This window comes from Silene latifolia, chromosome Y (assembly GCF_048544455.1).
Source record: "Silene latifolia isolate original U9 population chromosome Y, ASM4854445v1, whole genome shotgun sequence".
Lineage (NCBI taxonomy): Eukaryota > Viridiplantae > Streptophyta > Magnoliopsida > Caryophyllales > Caryophyllaceae > Silene > Silene latifolia.
The window spans coordinates 213,371,533-213,387,962 of record NC_133538.1 but is presented as its reverse complement, the minus strand read 5'-3'; the positions used below and the strand labels follow the sequence as shown (position 1 = coordinate 213,387,962).

The 16,430-nt window shown below is 40.2% G+C and overlaps 1 non-coding gene across 1 annotated transcript; it reads left to right on the top strand.

Moving 5' to 3' along the window:
- Positions 1 to 13,136: 13,136 nt before the first annotated feature.
- LOC141636114 (small nucleolar RNA R71) lies at positions 13,137 to 13,243 on the top strand. Its single transcript, XR_012540748.1, has one exon. It is a non-coding gene; the product is annotated as a small nucleolar RNA R71 (small nucleolar RNA).
- Positions 13,244 to 16,430: the final 3,187 nt, after the last annotated feature.

Here is a 16,430-nt window from a genome sequence, read left to right as displayed (position 1 = left end):
ATGTCAACTGATGATGACACATCAGACCCGAGACCTATTATTGCTGAGAGTGAGCAGTCGTCAATGGACGAATCTATGCTGAATCCCAGGAAGATCCTCGATCGACTCATTTCTGGAGCTCGACCAAAGAAAATGCTGGGAATATTACTCGATTGTGTGGAACTGATGTTCGATCGAGTAAGGCTGATTTTGAATACTTCAATCGAGTGGAGGAAACTCTTCGATCTAAGGAAATTGCTGAGAAAACTGCTCGATCAAGTGAATTCATATCTCGATCGAGTGATGCTGAAAAGAGGACTTTCGATCGAGTTGTTGATGGTGCTCGATCGAATGATAGTGCTGATGAAAGACCTCGATCGAGAGGAAAAAGAAATCAATCGAATAAGAACGATGAAGATCATATTGAGACGTTGGAAGAAAGAAACAAAGGGCTTGAAATTCCTATCACGGTTTCCTTTCCGAGACGATTGCAGAACAAGAAGGCCGAACAACAGTTCGGGAAATTTGTTGATATCCTGAAGAGCCTTTATGTCAATGTTCCTTTCACTGAACTGCTTACCCAGGTACCCTCTTACATGAAGTCTATGAAAGAAATTTTAACGCGTAAGAGGCATATTAGGAACCATGAAATGGTGGCTTTGACTGAAATAGGGTCCGCCTTAGTTCAGAATAAGACACCACCCAAACAATCTGACCCGGGTAGGTTTTCGATTCCATGTCATATAGGGACCCACTTAATTGACAATGCGCTATATAACTTACGAGCTAGCGTAAGTGTCCTACCTTTGTCTCTCGCTAAGAGATTGGGTTTGACCAAATTTAATTGCACCAATATGACTGTTCAGATGGCCTTCCATACTATATCACGGCCACTAGGTGTCTTAGAGGACATACCTGTGAAAATCGGGAGATTCTTTATTCCCGTTGATTTTGTGGTCTTAGACATACCCGAAGACTCTTATACTCCTATTATTTTAGGAAGACCATTCCTATTTACTGCTCGCGCGGTAATTGACGTCGGAGGGAAAACCCTGACTTTTCAGGTAGGTGACGAGGAACTGACATTTTATCAGTCCAAGGCTCGTACGGCCCCTATGCAAGCTCAACCTTCCAATGCCTTACCGTATATAGACCCAGACATAGACTCTCCAGCTGGAAATATTGAATATTATGCTGCTATAGTGACACCTCCGCCTCACCCTAAGAGTAAAAAGGAGGACCATTCGGTTGTTTTCCTTGTTGCAGGTACACACAAAGTGGATAATGGAGATGCTGTCGGTCATGGTGCAGTGAAAGTCAAGTTAAGTGATGGGAATGCTGCAAATGATAATGCCACTGCCGGTAAGGAAGCCAGAGGAAAGAAGAAAGTGAAGGCGTATGTGGACGCAAACTATTCTTCTTCTATCAGTTCGAGGCCAAGCTCATGGCGATCCAAGAGGACGGTCTGCGATGCTGAAGGGACCTCCTCCAGTCACAAGCCCTCTTTTTGGCCGTCTGAATAATTTGGAAGATGAGCGGGGAATGCCCCGTTGTAAAACTTTGTAATTTGAATCTCCGTTTAGACACTTTATTTGCGTTTAGATTGTTAGACAATAGCGTCATTAGTTTTAACATAAAACCGAATATAGACTGAGTATTTTGTGAATGTGGTATTTGCGGGAAGTATTTTTATGTGTTTTTATGCAGGTTTGGGGATGATTTATTGCATTGGGACGCATGCCAAAGGAAAACAACTCAATCTAGTACTTTTTGTACTCGATCAAGAGGATTGCCCAAACAAAGAGTTCGATCGAGTTGTTTATGTCATTCGATCGAATGGTTAAAAATGAAGAGTTCTCGATCGAGAGGCAGTTTACTCGATCGAGTGGAAGGGATGAAGAAGTCCTCGATTGAGTGGTTTCAAATCACTCGATCGAGTGACTATGCCTTATATCACACAAATAGCTCTTTTCTTCCTCCTTCTATTTCATTCTAATTCTTCCTCTTCTTTGCTTTTGTGCGATAAACCTCCTAAAAAACCCCCAAATCTCCATTTTTTCTTCCCTTTTGCCAAAATCACTACCCACATTGCATTCCTTACTTGGGGAATTAGGGTTTGCCCGAGTCGGGTTTTAATCCGCCTATTTCTTGCGTTTTTTGTTGATTTCTTTGCATATTTTGTGGGTAATCAATCTAGTAAGTGTTCTTCTCTTCTTCCTTGTTGTTTAATTGCTGTTTTTCCATCCAATTTAGGGCTAGGGTTTCGAAATTTCGATTCAAGTTGGGGAAAATCGTGTGTAATTGATTAATTGTCTGATTAATGTACTTACTTGGTTGTTAGGATGGATAGTAACACCATGCCCTCTACTAGATCTACTCTTACCCTATCCCTTTCTGAGACGGTGGTCCCTGCTTCTGCCACCGTCACTAGCCCTGCTGTTGTTACTGCTTTTACTGCCTTTACAACTACTGCAGCCACTCGTCATCCTTAGTGCCTCGCCCTGTCCCAGGCCGTGCTCCTGGGCAGGTTCTTCTTCTTCGGGTATTGCAGGACGAGGGAGGGGTCGAGGATGAGGTCCTCCTACTGCTGGACGCACTGCTGCCACGTTCCGAGCATATGACTCCTTGGACCTGCTTCTCGACTTTCCTGAGGTATGTTTCGTGAATTCTATTCATCGTAAACGCATTAAAAATTTAATGCACTGTGACATCACTTCTACTAAATTTTTGTGTCGGGATTCACTTGAGAAACTGGGAATTTACGATCCTGTTGCTGAGTTGTTAAACGGGACCGGAATGACTGGGTTGACCACAATGCATGCACTAACATACGAGCAGCTCACACTTGAGTTTTTCAGCTCGTTTACCTTTTCAGCTGGTGCCCACGACATTGACCCGGAGAGCTCTCGTGTCTCCTTTAGACTGTTTAACCGGACCACCACTTGGACCTTAGCTGAGTTTGGGAGGAGGTTAGCTTTGTCTTCTCACGGCCATCAGGACCCTCCTCGAAAGGTCCTGGCTTTACTTTGGCCCACTTTGGCACCGACTCCCTTCGGCCAGCGAAAGTTGGCTCACATTCAACTTATTCGTCCCATTAATTTTTGCGCCTTATCGGCGGGACAATTTTTGGCCGTAAAGAGCCTAACATTAACAATGCTGAGTTGTCGATTTTAGGGGGCTATTTAAACAATGATAGCGCTGGCCCCTTTGTTTTTAACGTTGCTTACTTGACAGCTCAGCATTTTAATGCTGTAGGGCAGAAGGTGATGGGCACGATTTGCTGTGGAGGCATAGCCTCCTTTCTCGCCTGTTCCCTTTTTATTGACTTCCCCAGAGGCCTGAGAAACATAGACAGGGAAGCAGACTTAGATATTAATGTCATGCTGGCGATGTTTTGGTTAGTTTCAGACCAGCGGACATGGAAGATTTGTAGTTCTAGGTCCGTGACCCTTCTATTTCCCGACCTACCCCATCTTACACCTTTGACCACTGTGACGGGTGGGTTGCCTCCACCTCTACCGTCTTACCACCTTCCACTTTATTCTCCTACTACTTCCGCTTCTAAAAAGCGGAAGAGACTTGAGACTAGAGAGGGGTCCACACCGACTTAGGCTGGGCGGACGTCCACGTCCACACCCACGCCTACACCGACCCCTATCCCTACACCTGCTGTTATACAGCCGGTCTTTCCGGCTAATTTTGTTCCTCCTACTCCTTTCGTGGCGCCTGAGGTCATGGACCAAGGGCGTCATGATGGTTTGCTGCTTGAGATGTGTACCTGAGAAGCTCGTATGGAGCGGGACCAACCACTTGCCTTGTTCCCTCTATACGAGTATCAAGTGAGGAGAGGACGTCACATTCCAGGCGGCTGGCCACACCCTTATTTCAACCGGTACATGGCGGAGGGGTATCCGCAGCCAGAGAGCGAGGCGGACACACCAAAGCAGGAGGAGAGTGTGCGAGCTGAGGAGGGTAGGAGACGGGAGCAGGAGAAGGATCCTGACTACGTGGTGGTAGAGGAGGAGGAGGAGAAGGCTGTTGACGAGTAGCTGCTGGTCTACTCACTTCCCCAGTTTTCTGGCTGGTTTGGGGAAGTTCGTCATTTTGTATGTATTTCTGCTCTTTCTTTTTATTTTCATCTCCTTTATTTATTTATTGTATTCATTCATTTATTGGTTGTTTTTGGTCGGTGTATGGATTTCGGTTACTTGTCGTTAAGACTTACCTTGACCAAAACACTATTTATAACTTCACAAACTACTCTAATTTTAGTAAAGAGGTAAGTAAAGGCCGGATCCCAAGGGACGGGTATTCATGTAGGATTTTCGATTGCAAGTGGTTGTGTCTAAGGGTGTCACAATTTGGGTTGAGGTAGGAGATCAACTAAACTAAATAACAATGCAAACAAAATAGTGAAAGCAAGCAAGATGATTAAAATGAGATGTAAACAATTGATTAAAAGCACTAGCGTGTCATGGGTTCATAGGGGATTCATGGGATTTGGTCATACAAACATATTCTCTACTAGAAGCAAGCAATTATTGTTGTGATGAGATCGAATTAGTGTATATCTTACAATCCCTAGGAAGGTTTGGGTCCCGGAGCCGAATCGATTAGATTGTACAACACCTACAAGTCGACTTAATCCTCCCTATCCAACTGTATGAATGGTCTAATGAGACTAGAGTTGGTTTATGTCTTACAAGTCTCATTGAAAAGGTAAGTGATGGGTAAAAAATGCAAGGATTCATAGGCTCGCATTTCATCAAACATAACATGTGCATAAGTTGAAATCACAACAAGCAAGCAAATTAATTATGAAAAAATATTAGATTAAGCATGAATCAATCCCCATGTTGGTTTCCCCTAATTCCCCATCAACCCTAGTTAAGGAAACTACTCACTCATTATCAAGTTTAACATGCTAACAAGGTTGTCAATCATACTAGCAAGGCAAAGCATGATGAACAAATGAAGATGATTAATTATAATTAAAAAGGATTAAGAGAGAATTATACCTATAAAGATGATTCCAAATAATAAAGCAAAGAATAATAGAAGTACTTGATGATTGATGGTGATGCGTATAGAGGGGGGGTAAAAATTTTAATAAAACTGACGGGAATCACGAATAAAATTAGAGTAAAATAATCCCGAAATAAAATATAATAACTAATAAATTACGGGTTGACAAGATGAAGCAAGCACGCAAAACGAGGATGGACGGAGTAGAACCACACGGTTTGGACGTGTGAGGGGCAGCCGTGATCCTTGGTCTAGATTCGAGGCTTCGATTTTTTATTTGTCAAACTTTGTAATTTACGTTGTCAATTATTTTCTCCATAAAAATTAATTAAGTGAATGTGGTAGAATCTAGGTTAGGCTATTTAAAGCTTGCCTTGGAGCCCAAGCATCATTTGGCCTATATAAGGCTTGGCTTTCTTCATTTGTAAGCATGATGTTTTGAGTAAAAAAAGTTCACCATGTGTGAGAAACTTGTCTCCTTATTTGTGTTGTTACACGAGTAGAAGGCTCAAGAGGTCGAAACGAGTTTTTCGTACCTTGCTTGAACTAAGGACGCGCTCCGCGGTTTAAGTTGAATTACTTGACGCGTTTTCGAGTAATTCCCCATTGTTGTCGCTATAGGTCTAGTGATAACAAATATCCCATTGTTTTCGATCTCTTCTCAAGGAATCGAAACAAATATCCTTTATCTTTTGCACAACAAAAACCCAAAAACAAAACAATTAAGTCTTCCGCTCCGTATACGCTCCAGATGGAAGGTTGTCAATCCTCCAAATAAACCCAAATAATCTTCTAATTATCCAAAATAAATGATGAACAACAGAGAAATTAAGGAATGATTAAGAAATGAGATTTGTATTAATGCTAAATTAAGAATTGATTACAAGACTAAGAGAGTATTAGGACTTGATTAAGATCCTATTAAGATGACATGATAATCTAGGTAGTACAATGGGGTATTTATACTAGAGATTAGGTACAAAGATTAGGGTTACTAAGGGCTTAAATGACTATTAAGACCCTTAAGAAAAGTTGAGGAAGTGCTCCTCTCCAAGGAGATGCTTATCTCCATTTTGGTGGTCTTCGAGTAATATGCTCGTCCCGAGCGTCTTGGTGAGGGAAGGTTGGTTCTGGAGCAGAATCCGAGCGGATTGTGGGTCGGGGCGCTCAGATAATTTGGCCTAAAGACGAGCGTCTTGGCCTCGGGACGCTCGGATTGTAGTAGGGCGACGCTCGTCCTGGGCAGGGAGACGCTCGGATTCCTTCACAGTCACTTCTCTTCTTTTCTTTTCTCAACAATCCTCGGGGATCTTGTTGGAGATGCAAGGATCCTTTCATCATTGCCCAAGCTACTTTATTTCCTACATAGGCCTTCTAGCATTGTTTTCCCTTTGATGCTTGGTCATTGAATTTGATCAATTTAGCTCAATTTTGCCATGAAAATGCAAGGTTTGCACTTCTTTTCTACTAGGGGAACAAAACCTTAAAGAATATGAAAAACGAGAAACTAAAGGTAATAAATGACCCAATTATGCACTAAAAAAGCATAGGAACGAGGCTAATTCGGGGACTAAATATGCTCAAATATGAGTCACATCAAATATCCCCAAACCGAACCTTTGCTCGTCTCGAGTAAAGAGGTGACAAAAACTAGGACCCTTATTCAAACTAACAAAAATTAGCGGGTCTCACTCCGCCCCTTCAACTCACAACAAGACAACCATGAGGTAGGATGCCTTCTTGCAAGGCAAGGAGGGCCTTGCCAAAATGGCGACACATCCAAGCATTAAAGCACACAAAGCAAGTAATGGATGCATCTACAAAAATGAATAGCAACTTTCCTCATCTAAGTGGCGGAAATTATCTAAAGGGGAAGCAATCTAAGGGTACACATTCCATTATAGATATGGTTTCTTCAAACTACTAAGCCTAGAAGGATACCAATAAATCACCTCCAAGTTGTATCAGGCTAGGGTACCTTTTTCCTCAATTGATAAATGCTTTTGTCAAGAGTAGACTCCCTATGGTGTTAGAAACACTAGAGGATAACGGAATTCCCTTCCTTGCGTAAACAAGAAGAATGGTCGTCCCCTCTCTACCAGGCACAAAAGTGGATACGATGGAAAAGGGATCAATAGAACTTGAGTTTCGTATGGGAGTTTGCTTTTTGTTGTTGTTATTCCCCCCAATTTGTGGCATTTGTCATTTTGAGAACACTTTCTTTGCCATTTATTTTGATGTTTGGCATTTTCAACACTTGACAGCTTTTCAACTTTTTCTTGCATTTCTTTGTGAACATTTTCAAAGCTACCCCATTTGTAGGGAGGGTGCTTATTTTTGAAGCATTAAGAGTCTATTTTTGTTACTCCTCTTTTCTTTTGATGCAATTGCAAACTTTTTTACTTTTCATTTCATTTCTTGAACTCAAATTTTGAACAATTTTTGTGCCCATTCCCTTTGATGACAAAATGTGGTAGAACATGGATGACGGTTGCATGGTTTCAAGGGTCACCTTGGAATAAACGGTAGCCAAGGAGTTATCACACCACAAGGTACTGTTGACTAGGCTTTAATCCATGGGTCAAAAGATACTAGCATTACACATCTTAGGTGTTTTACAAGCATTCTAACAAACAAAGTCTTAAGAAGAAAAAGTATCTACAAGGGCCTTATATAAACTTATCAAGCTTCCCAAATAAACGGTTTCACAAATTTTTTCCTAAATGCAACTACATGCTATGATGCAACTAACATATATACATCCTAATACATATGCTTCTACCAACTATTATGCCAAATAATCTAAATGCAATCCTAAATTCACATTGTTTATACCGCATCAATCAAAATAAAGCCACATAGTCATAATCATAAAGAGGAAAAAGGAGATTGGAAAGATCATACCATGCGGTCTTCAATATCCTCATGTCTCGGATGTGGCGTAGTCGATCAATGTGATAAAGGATAAACAAACACAATATATACAAAACAATATATACAAGACTACACTACAAAGGAAATGAACATGTTTTTGGATTTTTTTGAATTTTTCAAATTTTTATGGTTTTTATGATTATGAAAAAAAAAAGACATGTTTTTGTATTTTTTCAAAAATTTTCAATTTTTATCATTTTTGTTTAAAAAGTCATGTTAGAATTTCCCATCCCCACACTAGTATGGGCATTGTCCTCAATGGTCAATACGATAGGAAATTATACAATCTATATGAAAATGCATGATTTCTAAGCTAAATGCAAACTATATGACATATAAACAAGAGTGAATGCAAACTAAGCTTTGCTATATGATGCATGATTTTTGTTATGTTGGAGAGCATAATTTAGATTAGCTCCCAATGCCTATGCATAAACTTCCCCAAACCAAAATAGACACTATTTCTAATGTCAAAAATTGGGGGAGTTGATGCATAAGGATGCTATGCATGAAACTACATTTGTCATTTTGAATTTTGAATGTGGGAGCAATTAAAGAAACACCTCAATGTGGCCGAGGTGTGAGTCCTCTAGTTGATTCTAGGACTCAAAATTACGATCAAGATAAAAATTATATGAAAAACCAGAGAAATAGACAAACCTTAAAGGAGGTCTAGGAAACTCACAAAGTAATGTGGCATCCTCCCAAGAGCTTGCTAATCCTCAATCTTCGCCCATGGCGTCATCACTATCATCTCCATCATCACCAACTTCACTAGAATCATCATCAACCTCCATAGATCCGGAGTTACCATCACTTGCACTTGTACTTCCTTCTTCTTCCTCACTACCCTCTTCTTCTTATTCTTCTTATTCTTATTCTTCTTCTTCTTCGTCATTCTCTTCATTTTCATCACCTTCCTGTGCACCACTCTCAACAACAACCATCTCCTCTTCACCCAAGCTACCACCTCTAAAAGCACTAGGAAAGAAGATTTCCTTATCCGCCCAACTAGGCAAAGGATAAGATGGGTCAAGAAGTCCTTGCCTAGCAAGATGTAGGAGTGGCGGATATTGTGATTTATAAGCATTGACTCTATCCTCATAAGCTTGATTGTGCATTTCTTTCATCAAGAGAGTCATGTAGTCATTCATGGTAGGTTAATGGGTAAGGTGGGGTGATAATGGAGGAGGAGGGCTCGGCAATGTCTTCCCCTTGCTGTTGTATAATATACTCTGCTTCCTCGGAGAGTGGAAGAAGGTAGTTTGGCCTATGAACATTTATTCGACAACTCTTGCTTGGCAATGTGAAGGATTTAGCATCTTCTGTTAACCACGCAAATTTGTCATCAAGAGTATCATTCGTGACCCATTTGAATTTTTGAACCATGGTGGCTAGATCAATGATATGGCCTCCCTTAACCGGTTTATAGGTGTTTTCCTTGTTGAAGTTCCGGTTTAAGTGTTTTGCCAAATAAGTTACCAAACCTCCAATTACAATAAAGGCCGTGCCTTCTTTGCCATGATCGACTTTGAGCCACCTCTCAATCAAAAGTTGAAGAATGTTGTACTTTTTGGTGAACTCTCTTCCAATGTTCAAGGTCGACTCGAGATAAATAAAGTCAAGTTCGGTGAAATGGTTCAGTCCCTTCCAAGCAATCAAAGTATGCCCAACAACTTTGTGCCATACCCTTATGCCCGGATGATTGACAAAAAGAGCACGACAATCATGGTAAGATGTAAACCCTCTCCCGGTAATAGCCTTCCATAAGGGAGCGGGATCATACTTCGTAGGTTTCTTCGTGTAAGTCGGGTCATTGCTAAGGCCAAAAATTTCACCAAACTCGCGAAAAGACAATTTCCTATCAATATTCTCGAGACGGAATTCAATGTTTGTTCGGGTCTCCAACTTGGTGACTTTCAAAGAGCTTAAGAACTCTAAGGTGAGGGATAAGTAAGTCAACTCTTACATACCAAACAAAGTAATCAACCCCATGGACTCGAAAAAGGTCTTGGTTTGTTCTAAGACATCCAATTTTGACAAGGTCTCTTGGCATATGAATTTGGTGGGTAAAATAAATTTCTTAGCAAAGGAAACAAATTTCTCCCTATGAGAGTCAAAAGTAAAAATTACCTCCGGATAATCATCTAGTTGTTCAACAACCGGAGTAGAAGTAGTAGCTTCCATAGGAGGAATAGATTCTTGAATTTCCATCCTTGCATTTTGAACCACCAATGCCTTAGATGCTTGAAGAGCTTGTTGTCTTTTGGAAAGGTTCTTCTTTGGGGGTACCTTGCTTCCAACTTTTGTTCTTGCCATGTTCTCCTTTATGTAGTAACACCAAAGATAATCTTGATTTGTTCAAATTTTAATAAGACCCAAATCGAATTAGGATAGTTGAATTTTGCCTTGTATCCTAAAAATCGACTCAAACTTTAAGGATGTTGGTGTTTTAATCACTTGTTGTTGGTAAAGGAGTGATTTATTTGAGTTTTGAGGAAGTTTGGATTTAATTTGAGTGATTTTGGTTGAGAAATTTGATGTTGGGATTCTTTGTGGGACGCTCGGACTCTCAATCAGACCAAAAACATCTTTTCCTAGCTCTCTCGGGACGAGCGTCTTCTCACCAGGACGCTCGGATTATATTCAGGACGAGCGGATTCCCTTTGGGCCGCTCGGATTCTCCCTCTGCCACACGAATTAAGGTCCATCCAAGGGTATTTCATAACCCGTGTCACTAACTCTTCATTCCTTTGGTCTTCATTGTGGGGGCACTAAAAAGGTTTGGATAGCCTAGGAAATTTCTATCCCCACACTATGTCAAAACACTAAACATCAATAGTCACATAAGTCCCTCCCTCACTTTCTCTTAAAATGATGAAAATCTTGATCAAGCCATAAAAATACAAATCCAAAATTGTCAAAAATGCAATACAATAAGTAAAATGCAAGTTAAGGGGTTAGAATATTTAAAAATGGTGGTTTAGGGAGGACCCCACCAAACTCTCATGCATAAATGAGATGTCAAGGGGGCATAGCCAAGGTGTTGTTGATGTTGCTCAACACCTTGAAGAAGTAGTCGAAAGCTTGTTCATTATCATGATAAAGATCTTCAATAGACCTTTGCACTTATTGTTCTTCATTGTGGTCTTGGGTCATAGTATTACCGATATAAGGATTGAATATCCCCTCAAACTCATCATCCCAAAGACCGCATACTTCATCTACTTGTTCCCAATAATATCACGAGTTGATGAGAACAACTCCTCTTTCTTCTTGTCATTATGGCCAATGAGGCCATCCTCTTCTCTTGTCATGAGTGGTGGTGAGCTATTCAAGCTCTCATTCTTGTTGAAACACCCTTGTTCCTTGGACGGAGCATCTTGGAGGTTACCCATTTTCTTCTCCCATATGGGTGGTGATTCTTTACCTTTAGCTTGTTCTTTGCATTGAGATGCCAACTTCTTCCTCTCACTTTCTCGGCTATAATGATCAACCATGAAACATGGCTCATGTAATCGGGGAGTTCTCATTGTCTAGTCAAGATTAAAAGCGATTGTTTCATCTCCCACTTCGAGGGTGAGTTCTCCATATTTCACGTTAATCACCACTCCCACGGTGTATTAGAAAGGTCTTCCTAAAATGATATGAATGTTGGAGTCTTCCTCCATATGAACAATAACAAAGTCCACCGGGATGAAGAACTTGCCAATTGTTACCGGCACATTTTCCCATACCCCTAAAGGTGTCTTTGCTGATCGATCCGCCATTTAAAGCGTGATATTAGTGCACTTAAGCTCTCCTATTCCAAACCTTTTGCACAGCGAATATGGCATGACACTCACACTTGCCCCAAGGTCACATAGAGCTTTGTTGATTGTGGTTTCGCCAATGGTACATGGAATAGAGAAGCTTCCCGGATCCTTTCGTTTTGGAGGTGAACTTCCTTGTAGGATGGCACTACTCACCTTAGTGAAAGAAATAGTCTCAAGCTTCCGGATGGATTTCTTCTTCGTAAGAATGCCTTTCATATACTTTGCATAGGCAGGAACATGATTGATTTATTCCGTAAATGGAATTAAGAATTCCAAGTTTTTTACAGTCTCCATATACTTTCCATGTTGTTCATCAAACTTAGGCTTAGTTTGACGACTTTGAGGTCAAGTTACAATAGGCTCCTTCTATTTAGCTTTTTATTCATTCTTCTTTGAAGCTTCTTGAATGATGGGTTCTTCTTCCCTAGAGTTTTGCACAACTCTTTCTTTATCACTACTCTCCACAATGTCTTCCTCAATTTGCTTCTTTGGCCCCTCATAGCTTGTACCACTCCTCAAATGGATGGCACTCACCGATTCATGTCTTGGGGGATTACTTTGAGGTGGTAATTGCCCCTTTTGTCTTTGAGAGCTAGAAGATGCTAATTGAGACATTTGGGTTTTCAACATTTTGGTGTGGGCTAGGATGTTGTTGATGGTGATGTCTTTTGCTTGACTATCTTTTTGCATTTGAGTGAAAAATTCTTGTTGGTTCTTTTGCATTTGGAGGACCACTTTTTGAACATCAAAACCTTGGTCATTTGATTGATTGTATGGAGTTTTATTTTGATAACCTTGGATTTGATTGTAAAAGGGTCTTTGAGCTTGGTTTCTCATTGGAGGTGGGGTGTATGTTGTTTAAGGGTTTTGAAAATTTTGCCTTTTTTATGAGAGGTTGGGATGGAATTTGGTGTTTTCATTGTAATAGTCGGAATAAGGGGTACCACTCTTGTATGCTTGGAAAGCATTCACTTGTTCGCTTGTTCCCCTACATTCACTTTGGTCAAGTCCCAAAGTTCCACAACTCTCACATACTCCACTTGGAATTGAAGAAGATGCCACCATGGCATTCACATGTTGCTTAGGTGATTTGGAGGCTTCTTCAAGCTAAGCCATAGCCTTGTCAAACTTCAAATTAATGGTATCAATATGAGCACTAAGTTGAGCACCCGATTGAGTAATAGAGTCCACTTCATGCTTTCCTCCTCTAGTAGCCTCCCGAGGTCTACAATATTGTGAGTTATGGACCGCCATTTCCTCAATCTTGTTCCATGTTTGATTATCGTCAACTTCGGTCAACACACCATTTGATCCATATTGAGAATGTTTTGGGAGTCTTCATAACGATCATTCCGAAATTGTTGTACCAAGAACCACTCGCTATGTCCGTGATAAGGACATGATCGGCAAGTATCCTTGAATCTCTCCCATGCTTCATACAAAGATTATTCATCCCTTTGTTTGAACCCTGTGATTTGGGCTCTCAACAAGTTAGTCTTCTCAGGAGGATAGAATTTCTTGTAGAAAGCAAGTACCAATTTCTTCCAAGAGTCAATACCAAGAGTAGCCTTATCTAGGCTCTTTAACCATTGCTTCGCGGAACCAATCAAAGAAAAAGGAAATAAGACCCATCAAATTTGGTCTTGAGTAACTCCTGTTTGAGAAATCGCATCACAATAGTCACAAAAAGTCTCCATATGAGAATGAGGGTCTTCACTAGGCATCCCCCCAAATTGACTTCTCTCAACTAATTTTATAAATGTGGATTTTGCAATGAAATTACCGGTTAAATGTTGTGATGTGGGAGTACCATTTGGTAGGTTCTTCCCGGTTGGTACGGAATGTGATGAGAATTTAGGCATTTTGGGTTGATTTTGTGGTTGGTTATGTGCTGGGTTATCCTCTCCTTCTCTTGCAAAAGGGTTGATGAACTAAATGTTATTTGTTTGAATGTCCACAATCTCACCAATACCTCTCAAAGTATTACTAGCAAGTCTTCTATTGTTGGTAAAAGTTCTTTCAATTTCAAGATCAATGGGTAGCAAGTTGCCTTGTGATCTTCTAGACATGCAAAATATCAAAGATATCCAAATGGGTAAATGGACAAAGATAAATAAAATGAACCCCATAAAGAAGTTGAGAGTAAGGAGTTTAGGATGCCATTTTGTATTCCATTTGAAGCATTCAACCGGAGAAATTATGAAGCATTAACACGCAACATTGGATTCCTCATGAAATTAAAAACGGAATTAAGAGAAAAAGCCTAAAACCACACGACCATGATCGGAATGTGGTGTCCCCGATCGGGGTTACCCCCTTCTAGCCCATTCATGTTACTCCCTTATTCCTATATAAAGGGTGTTGATCAACACTTCGGACACACCTTCTACACCTCCTTCATACTCTTATTTCAGTTCTTAGTTTAGGTTAGATTGGATTTCCCTTAAGCATTTCCTCTATGTTATAAACAAATTTCTTTAAGCATTTCAAGTTCATTGACAATTTTCATTTCAAGTATTTGTTCTTATATTCAAGTTATATTTACATTATAAAGGAAATCTCATTTCTAGTATTATTTTGTTATTCTTTTGTCATTTCCATTTACTAATTATCATGTTTACTTTCATTTGTCATTAGATTAGTTACCATTATGCAATTGTAGTTTACTAGTCTGGGGATTAAGGGAAGTCATGCATAAATAATTTTTGCAATTGTTTAATTAGGATTTTAATATATCGATTAAAAGTTTCTATCACATGTTTGCATTGTTTAGTTAGCCTTTTATTGTTGGCCACAATCTTAGATTAAATTTGAGAAACTCACTTTTATAAGTCTAGAGGCATGAAATTGAATTCGACTAAGCATGTTGTAGTAGATGACCTAGCCATAGCGAGAGGTCGTTAGGCCCCGTTCTATGGTTTATAATAAGGCCGAGAGGTGGTTGTCTTTAAGCCTAAAAAATTAACGATATTGTCAACTCCTTTGTTTAACTTGAGCATTTACATAATTTGCATGTGCGACCCGACCTCCCTAGTGATGTAAAACAGTATGGAAAAACGAGAATGAACAGATCGTTGAACTGTTCGTTTGAGTTTGTTAATTCTGTGATTGTGTATGTCGTGATAATTAGTAAATTTGCAGCGGAAATTGATTTGTTTGGACTGAATATTTCGTGATTAAGGATGTAACCGGATAGTATGGTGAATTCCTAGTCCTAACCTCGCAAGGTGTCAAACGCGATTCACGCAATCAACCTCGCAAGGAAGATCTAAAGATTAAGCTCGCAAACCTAATCAGAATAATGCTCACAAATGTAAACAATTTTATTGCTGGAAATTCGATGGTGTTTCTCTGATCATACACGGCCTAATATACTCCTAAACGAGGTCACAATTCGACCCAAACCCTAGCTTGGAAATTAAGCTATCTTTCCCTTTCCTAAACTAACTAGGAAAATTATTCCCCTTTCCTAAACTAACTAGGAAAGTAATTAAAATACTAAAAACTGGAATACAATCAGATTTAGGGTATTCTAATTTGACTAGGATTAGGAAAATCTAGCTTTCCTAACTTTATTAGAAATAGTAATTAACTAACTTATTATTCCTACACGATTTACGAAACCGTGTATCCTAATCATCCTAGGAGCCGTGATATGCAGCCCCAGAGCCGTGTTATGCAGCTCCCATGCCTTCCCATTTTAGCATCAACACATTACTCGATCCAAGCTCAAATCCTTTTACTAGTTGAGTTACATTTCGACTAATAAGGATCTCATTTGCTTGTTCCGAACATGCTCCTGCATCATTCTCTCCTTCTTTTTGAGAATTTGCCCTCAAATCCTCGTCTTCTAGATACGGTGATAGGTCGCCTACATTGAATGTCGTGCTCACCCCACCATATTCACTCGGCAACTCCAGCTTGTATGCGTTAGAACCATAACATTCGAGGATCTTGAATGGACCATCTGCTCGCGGCATCAACTTATTCTTCCTTTTGACTGAAATCGTTCCTTTCTCAAATGTAACCACACAAGATCACCTTCCTTGAAAACAGGCTGCTTTCGATGTTTATTAGCCTTCTCTTTGTATTTAGCATTTGCCTTCTCAATTTGAGCTCGAACTTGTTCACATACTCGGAGAAATGCAGCTTGTCTTTCTTTGGCTTCAAAACTTAACACATCTTTCTTTGGAATGGGCACTAAATCGATTGGCAGGTATGGATTCACGCCATAGACAATCTCGAATGGAGCTCGTCCTGTCGTCATTGATGGTGTACGATTATAAGCGAATTCAGCATGCGCCAATTTGATATCCCAATCCTTTGTGCTTTTACTAACCAATCCTCGCAATAGACTCCCTAGAGTGCGGTTGGTTACCTCGGTCTGACCATCTGTCTGTGGATGGTGTGATGTACTGAAAAGGAGCTTAGTCCCCATCAAACGCCATAACGTTTTCCAGAAGTAACTAAGAAACTTCACATCTCGATCTGAAACAATAGTAAGAGGTATTCCATGTAATCGAACGATCTCTCTATAGTACAAATCAGCCACTTTAGTTGCATCATCAGTCTTGTGACACGGAATAAAATGCGCCATCTTCGAGAATCGATCAACTACCACCATAATCGAGTCCTTACCCCTCTGAGTTCTCGGCAAACCAAGGATAAAATCCATGC